The 8,181-nt window shown below is 29.2% G+C and overlaps 1 pseudogene; it reads left to right on the top strand.

Annotated features, from left to right (window-relative positions):
- Positions 1-1,367: 1,367 nt before the first annotated feature.
- On the top strand, positions 1,368-5,125 carry LOC124826589 (cytochrome P450 71D8-like; annotated as a pseudogene).
- Positions 5,126-8,181: the final 3,056 nt, after the last annotated feature.

The raw sequence follows: 8,181 nt of genomic DNA, 5'->3' as shown, positions 1-8,181 counted from the left end.
TTTATTTTATTTTATTATTTCTTCACTTTATGTTTGAATCTCCAAGTTAATTAACATTGATATTGTTATAGTTTTTTTAGTTTAGAGAATAGTTTGTTTTTATGTTTTCTTGAAAGATTTAATTTTGATATATTCATTTTATTTGAATTTTAGTATTATGTTTATTTATTTTATTTTTATTTTATTGTAAATAATAAACTCATGAGAGGCAATAAAAATTGAAACATCAAAACAAGATTAATATTATCACAACATTTATAAATTTTTTTAAGATTTTGTTTATGTGAGTTATTCTCAGATTCGTGAGTATGAATAGTAAAATGGGTCGAGTCTGACACCTCGGAAAAAAAATCATGTGATGACCACTTTAATTAGATAGTTCGACACAATCCATTTTGTCCAATTCCTGCATACCAGCCTGACAACCTGACATCATTAAAAAAACCTAAATGTATGGAACTTGCAACAACACTTAGGCTGGCTTAGCCAACCCGACAGGTCAATTCAGTTAGTCTAATATCATTAAAATAATCTAAATGTAAGGAACTCAACCTGGTCCGCAACAACACCCAGACTAGCCCGACCAACCCAACAAGTCACTTTACAGTCTAGCATCACTTAAAAAAATCTAAATTATTTAATCTATAAACATGTTTTAGAAAATTCAAATGGAGATAGGGATGTTATTTTTAAATTAGTGATAAATTATTTAAATGTAGTTCCACATTTCCACATCAACTTATTTCAGTTCGATAACTCAACATGTTCTTAAGTAGCAGCCCAACCCAACTTGACTTGTTTTTAACATACCAAAATAAAGTAAAACTTAAATGGATCAAGTTGGAATGTTTTCTACCCCTACCTATACATGTGTGTTGATCATTATGTAACAAGCCAACAAAAATAACTCTTAAATGTGAATTTTTTTAAAATTAAACTAATTAACCTCAAAGCCAAGTTTAAATACTTATAACAAAAAAAATTTTGCTTATAACATTTAATGACCCTAATACTACTAATTTAATCATCACATAATTAATAACAAACCAGATCAAACACACACAATATATATATATATATATATATATATATATATATATATATATATATATATATATATATATATATTTCGAACATCAATAGTTAAATATTTTTATTAGTTGTATTAAATTTAAATCAAATTGTGGTTGAAAAAATATAGTCTATACTAAAAGTATAAATATATATAGAAGAATATTAAAAGTAAACATTTAACACACTTTATATTTTGAATGCATTAAATAATAGATAAACATGTAGAATAAGAAAAATTCAAAAAAAGATAAGTCGTAATCCATGGATTTTAGATTAAACAAAAGGAAGGATTGTTGTCCCAGGGGATTGAAGATTCTATAAATAGGAACGGGTAGCGCTAGGTAAACAATATAAACACTCGAGAGGTGACTCTAGAAAGCCATGGAAACTCAAACCTGCATCTTGGTTATTGCCTTCTCCCTAATCTTTCTATTGAATTGGTTTGCAAAACATTACAAGAATAAATCTCATGTCTCTCTCAAACTTCCCCCAGGCCCAAAGAGGCTACCCATCATAGGAAACCTTCATCAACTAGCAGTAGCAGGTTCACTTCCACACCGTGCTCTCCAAAATCTTTCCCATAAATATGGACCTCTCATGCACCTCCAACTTGGTGAGATTTCTGCAGTGGTTGCATCCTCCCCGGAGATGGCCAAGGAAATAACCAAAACACATGATGTCGCTTTTGTGCAAAGGCCTCAGTTTATTTCTGGGCAAATTTTGTCCTACGGGGGCATAGATGTTGTTTTCGCTCCATATGGTGATTACTGGAGACAAATGAGGAAAATATTTGTCTCAGAACTTCTAAGTACCAAGAGAGTTCAGTCTTTCTCTTTTATTAGAGAAGACGAGACGGAAAAACTTATCGACTCGATTCGAACATCAGCAGGTTCACCAATCAATCTTACTGGCAGAATTTTCTCGTTGGTAAGCACTACTGTTTCCAGGGCAGCATTTGGTAACAAATCAAAGGACCAGGATGAATTTCTACTTTTGATTAAGAAAGTAATAGGATCGGTTGGAGGATTTGACCTTGCTGATTTGTTCCCTTCGATGAAATCCATACATTTCATAACTGGGAAGAAGGCCAAATTGGAGAAGCTGCTGAGTCAGGTTGACAGGGTCTTGGAAAATATTGTCAAAGAGCATCAAGAAAAGCAAAGAAGAGCGAAAGAAGGGAGAGCTCAAGTAAAGGAGGAAGATCTTGTTGATGTTCTTCTCGGAGTCCAACAAGCCGACGCTGCTCTCGATATCAAAATCACCACTAGGAACGTCAAAGCTTTGATATTGGTTAGTAAAAATGCCGCCGAACACTTGTCTTTTAAATTGCTCATTGCTTATTTGTTTTTTCTCAGCTTCCAACGTTACAAAATTACGCACAAAAACTATTGTGTAACAAAAAAAAAAACATTAACACCTTTTTTAAATTTGTTGAAACAAGTGTTTTTTTTTTTTTGGATAACCAAATTCAAACCATTCCCACAGTTACTTCTTCTTACGAAGTTACGTACGAACATGAACCAGCGATAGCGAATCGTGATTTGTTTTTGAAAAACAATGCATTCGGGTTTACTAAGTACGAAGTTAAGTAATTGATCTTATTTAGATATGTATGCGTTTCTTCGCGAACTTCAATATTCAATTACAATATATATATATATATATATATATATATATATATATATATATATATATATATATATATTTATTTATTTATTTATTTATTGTTTGCAGTAAACAAAGTTTGAACCTAGTCGAACAGGTGGGGTTTGGTTTTTTATTTCAGTATTCCCATGATAGCCTTCGGCTTGTTTTACAAAGTAGCATATGTCTGATCTTTGGAAAAAGAGTGGGAAATTAAATGGTTGGTCATATATTAATTTTGATTATACTTGAAGAATTGGATTAATTGAGTCCTTTTGGTCAACTAAATTAACCAACTAAAATGGTGAGGTGAGTCAGCTATAAATATATATAATATTCAAAAGGAAAAGACACAGCAAATGATAAACACAAGTAAAACAAACGTAATTGAGAAAGAAGAGAAGGATACAATAAAATCTCAGCACCAAAAAGTTGACGAGTATAAAACAGTCAAAACTTCTAAAAATTACTTTGTCTTAGTCTTTTATAACATCATTTTTAAAGACTCTATCTTAGTATTTGTTTCTTCTCCCGAAAGTAATACAATTTTATTACATAAGTGCAAGTTCTCTTATCATCTTACCAAAAATTATGTGTATATTGTTTGACTAGGACGTATTTGCGGGTGGCGTTGATACTTCTGCATCAACAATAGAGTGGGCAATGACAGAAATGATGCGAAGTCCAAGAGTGATGAAGAAAGCACAAGCTGAGTTAAGAGAAGCCTTAAGAGAGAAGGAAATGATCCATGAAAGGGATCTAGAGCAACTTAGTTATTTGAAGTTGGTGGTCAAAGAGACATTGAGGCTACACCCACCAACTCCATTGTTGATCCCTAGAGAATGCTCTGAACGAACCATCATCGATGGGTATGAAATACCTGTGAAAACTAAAGTGATGATAAACGTATGGGCAATTTGCAGGGATCCGAAATACTGGAATGATGCAGAGATGTTTGTCCCAGAAAGGTTTGAGGGAAGTAGTATCGATTTCAAAGGGAATAACTTCGAGTATCTGCCATTTGGCGCAGGAAGGAGAATATGCCCTGGCATCTCGTTTGGGTTAGCAGGTATCATGCTTCCACTGGCTCGATTACTTTATCATTTCAACTGGGAACTTCCAAATGGCATGACACCTGAGAGTATCGACACGGTTGAACGCTTTGGAATGGCCATTGGGAGGAAAAACCAATTGTGTTTGATTCCCCATTGTTTATGATCCTTGACTGCATGCTTCTTCATGTTCATGTATCAAAAGTATCATTTTTATGCTTTGGAAAAATACACTATTTAACACCTATATAGGTAAATTAAGAGAGAAATATAACAATTATAGGTGATCTAGTATAGAAAATTATCATAAATGTTGTGAAGTTGTTTATACATAATCTCTTTTACTTTCTAAATATTCTGTCGTTATAAATCATATTAAGAAGTCTTTATATTGTGAGAAAAGAAACATGAATTTTTTTTTTTTACTTGAGTTGATTTTTAGTGATATATAGAATAGTAATATGTGTTAATATACATGGTAAAAAATACATTTTATTATTTTCATCGATCACTTCTCTAAATATGTTATATGTATTTAATAAATTATAAACATGAATTATTTGAAAGAGGTAGAAAATCAATTAGAAAGAAAAATAAAAAACCTTAAGAATGAATATTTTTGTGAAACTATGAAAAAACAATAAGTAATGTTATGTTTACAAGTATTTTTTTTTAATTTTAGCGTAGAAAGATATATATGTACTAAAACTTTATATTTTTCTTATCATATTCTTAATCTTCTTTATATATATTGTCATGGAATAATTCATCTCGATATAGAGAAAAAGAGAACCATAACATATTAAAGTGTGGGAGTATTTTACATCTTTTTTAATTAAAAAATAGAAAATAATTGTCTTTTCATTGGTTATTCTTTGTACGATACAACATTGATCAAGTGCAAGTTTTCAGATATTGTGAACACTAATGTTTTTAAAAATAGTATAAACATAATGAAAACTTTTTATAAAAGTAAATAAAAGAATGAAAACTTTTGTTGGAGTTGTTTATTTACACTTTAAAACAATGGAGCTACATTCACTCATTTACTTGTAAAAGGTAACTTTAAAAACCATTGTAAAAGTAAAGTGAGAATAGGATAAAAACTTATTCTTTTTAATTATACTAATACTTCCAAAAGATTAAACATAGGACTACGTATATATAGTCCTCGAACATATATATAATTTAATAATGACTGACTAACTTTCAAAATTTTGATAGTGTGTTTGGAAAGGTTTCTTGCTGTCAACGTGTAATTTGATATTTTCTTTGACTAAATGTTTTTTTACTCATTCAGTTGCATTCCTGTGTCTATTTCATTTTCAACTTTTGTTTTGAAATTAATGATTTAGCCATGATGAAAATGAACCATATATCTTGAATGTAATCCTGCCTATGTGTTTAAGAAGCTTGCTAATTCCATTGATCTTCCACAGAATTGTAGTTATACAACATCACAAGAAAAACAAGTTGACCAAGATTTGATTATATCTTTTGAATAAATAGATTTGTTATATATGGATAAATTTAGCCTATGATTTGTCATCTCTAGAACTACAAAAAAAAAAAAAATCCTCAAGCCCTAGTATATATAAATTGCATTAATTTTATAAAAAATGTAAAGGGGTGTCTGATATTTGAGATGTGGCCCTAAGTTTGCAAGTTTGCTTGATTAATTCTAATCGATAGAAGAAAAATATGTTAAGTCTGATTTATTTCAGGTCTTCTGAAAATATGATATATTCATGGATAATGAAAAAAGAGAGAGTATCGTGTGATGATTTCATCATTGGTATTGGCCATTCCTGGTTTTGAAATCAAGGAAGTCATCAATATGAATGCGTGAAACGAAGCTATTTTAAATTGGGAGTGTGGCAGTTTAAGAAAAGTTTCTAAATTTCTGTAAGCAAGTTCTCTTTAGTGATTTCCGATGTGAATAGAATTCTAGCTTGCTATACAAGTTTGGCCTTTCATCCCCTTCGGAACTGACGAAACCACTTTAAAGTTATCTATCACTTTCTTTAATTGTAGCAATCTTTGAAATTTGCGTTGAAAATATTGTTATTAATAAACTTGGAATTCGATTGATTGCGATGTTCCAACAAGATAAATGTATTCGTATTTGACTTTATATATTATTATATCAATTAAAATGTACGAAGATGAGATGATTTTTTTCTTGGAGAATTAGACAAAATGGAAAAACCCAGCGGAATAAAGGGAATACATACATTAAAATAGGAAGGATAAATGAATTTTTGTTTCGTATATATTGTGCAAATCATCTTTATGGATGTTGTGTATATATTTTCATAAGAAAATATTTTAATATAGGTTAGATATAGATATGGATATGAATATTATCTAATTTTTTAAATTGAATTGGGTAATGATTATATATATAACATATCATTTCCATTCTTGTCTCCATTTTACATTCATTTCGGCTTTAAATTTGTAAAACATTTTTAATTTATTAACTAATTAAAAGACTTGTGTTAGCTTTTCTTTTATCCTAATCTATTTTCAAGGCATAAATTTCAGTACTTTTACTTTTATATAACTATTTAATTTTTTTGATATCTCTTATTTTATATATACTATAAAAGTATAACTTCTTTTTAAATATTTGATATATTGAAAAAATATATATGTATATCAGTTTCACATTGAATACTTGATGAATATCATTTTTTTGTTGTTGTAATTTTTTATTTTTTTGTAAGAAATATATTTAATTAATATTTGAAATAATAAAGGAATATGTAGATACAGTAAACGAGATGATGATGAGACAAAAAAATTTATATCTATTTAAATATGGAAATGAAGATGGAGGATGAATTTTTATTTTGAAAATAAGATGATGGGAGATAGTCAAATTAATTAGTAGTTGCTAATTCCTATTCTCATTCTGCCAAAGGCATTAAGGAAATAATCAAATAGAAGAAATCAATAGAAACATTGGCATACAAAATGAAAAAAAGGATATATGTCAAGACAAATGGAACATAGAGTAGTATTGAAACATAAAAAGGAACTTGGTTATGATAAAAGACATCAAATGAAGGTAGATCGAAACAAAGATAGAATCAGGAGGATAGTATTCGAAACAAAGATCTAAAACCAATTCGAGAGGGAGGTTATATGCAAAACTTGGAGGCAATGATAATTGATGCAGACAATTTTAGTTATTCTAATTTATGTATTTTTTGTATTTTATTGTGTCAAGTAACTATTAAAATAGGGAGAAAAATATAAATAAATAGATCAAATGTAAACAAAAAAGTGACCAATTGTGGATAGAATTTTAAACATTCTGAGACATTAATGTCACAATCAGTGAAAAATAATGAAAAGTTCAATGTTGATTGTAGGCAATATGAGTCACAGTTTTCACTTATTTCCTTTGTCATTTCTTATTTTATTTATGGTAATTTGCTTTACTGCAATTTATATTCTTGGAAACCCTTCATCATCATTCTCTTCTTTATCTATCTTTCTCTCCCTTTTCTTTCATTTTTATTCCTTCACATTCCATCCTTAATGATAAAAAAACCAAAAATATTATTCTTGAAAAGAAATGTATGAATTGTTTATTGAAGTCAATAACAATCAGGAGTATAGTGATTTAAATATTTTTGTGACTTTGATCTACAATATAAAGTGAGTTGTTTGTGAACTTTATTCTAAGAATAGATGCATAAACACTGAGACACTTAAAATTAAATTAAAAATAATCAAATTTTCTAGTTCACTGAAAATCAGAGTAAATTATTTGTAAACTCGCATCAAGTAAATTGGTTTCATTGAAAAATATAGCACAAACATCTAATCTTCGAGAAAGATATTTCTAGTCAGAGATTTCACTTTATCACTAACTTATAATATGTACGTGAAATATAATTTAATTTTATCTTGCTAATATTGATGATAACATGACTTTATTGGAAATATAAATTTAATCTAACAAATCAGTTTTTTTTAAGACTAAATTAAGCCTCAAATCATTGTATAAAATTATAGGCTTAATTACCTACTTAGTCCCCATGTTAGGAGGTAATTTTCTGTTTAGTACCCGGTTTCAAAAATGTAGGCATTTGGTACCTATGTTTTGAAATTTATATCAATTCAATCCTATCCAGTTAACGGCGTTATAATTGATGCGAGAAACTAAGGACGTTAATGAAGATGCATTCAAACATTTGATAGCTATTCCACCCAGGCTATCATTAACGTCCTTAATTTCTCGCATCAATTATAACGCCGTTAACTGGATAGGATTGAATTGATACAAATTTCAAAACATAGGTACCAAAAGCCTACATTTTTAAAATTGAGTACTAAACAGAAAATTACCTCCTAACATGGGGACTAAGTAGGTAATTAAGCCAAAATTATATCATAA

Source organism: Vigna umbellata, chromosome 9 (genome assembly GCF_029865625.1).
Source record: "Vigna umbellata cultivar VRB3 chromosome 9, Vumbellata_1.0, whole genome shotgun sequence".
Lineage (NCBI taxonomy): Eukaryota > Viridiplantae > Streptophyta > Magnoliopsida > Fabales > Fabaceae > Vigna > Vigna umbellata.
Note: the sequence above shows the minus strand (reverse complement) of the source record. Positions and strands in the feature narration are given on the sequence as shown.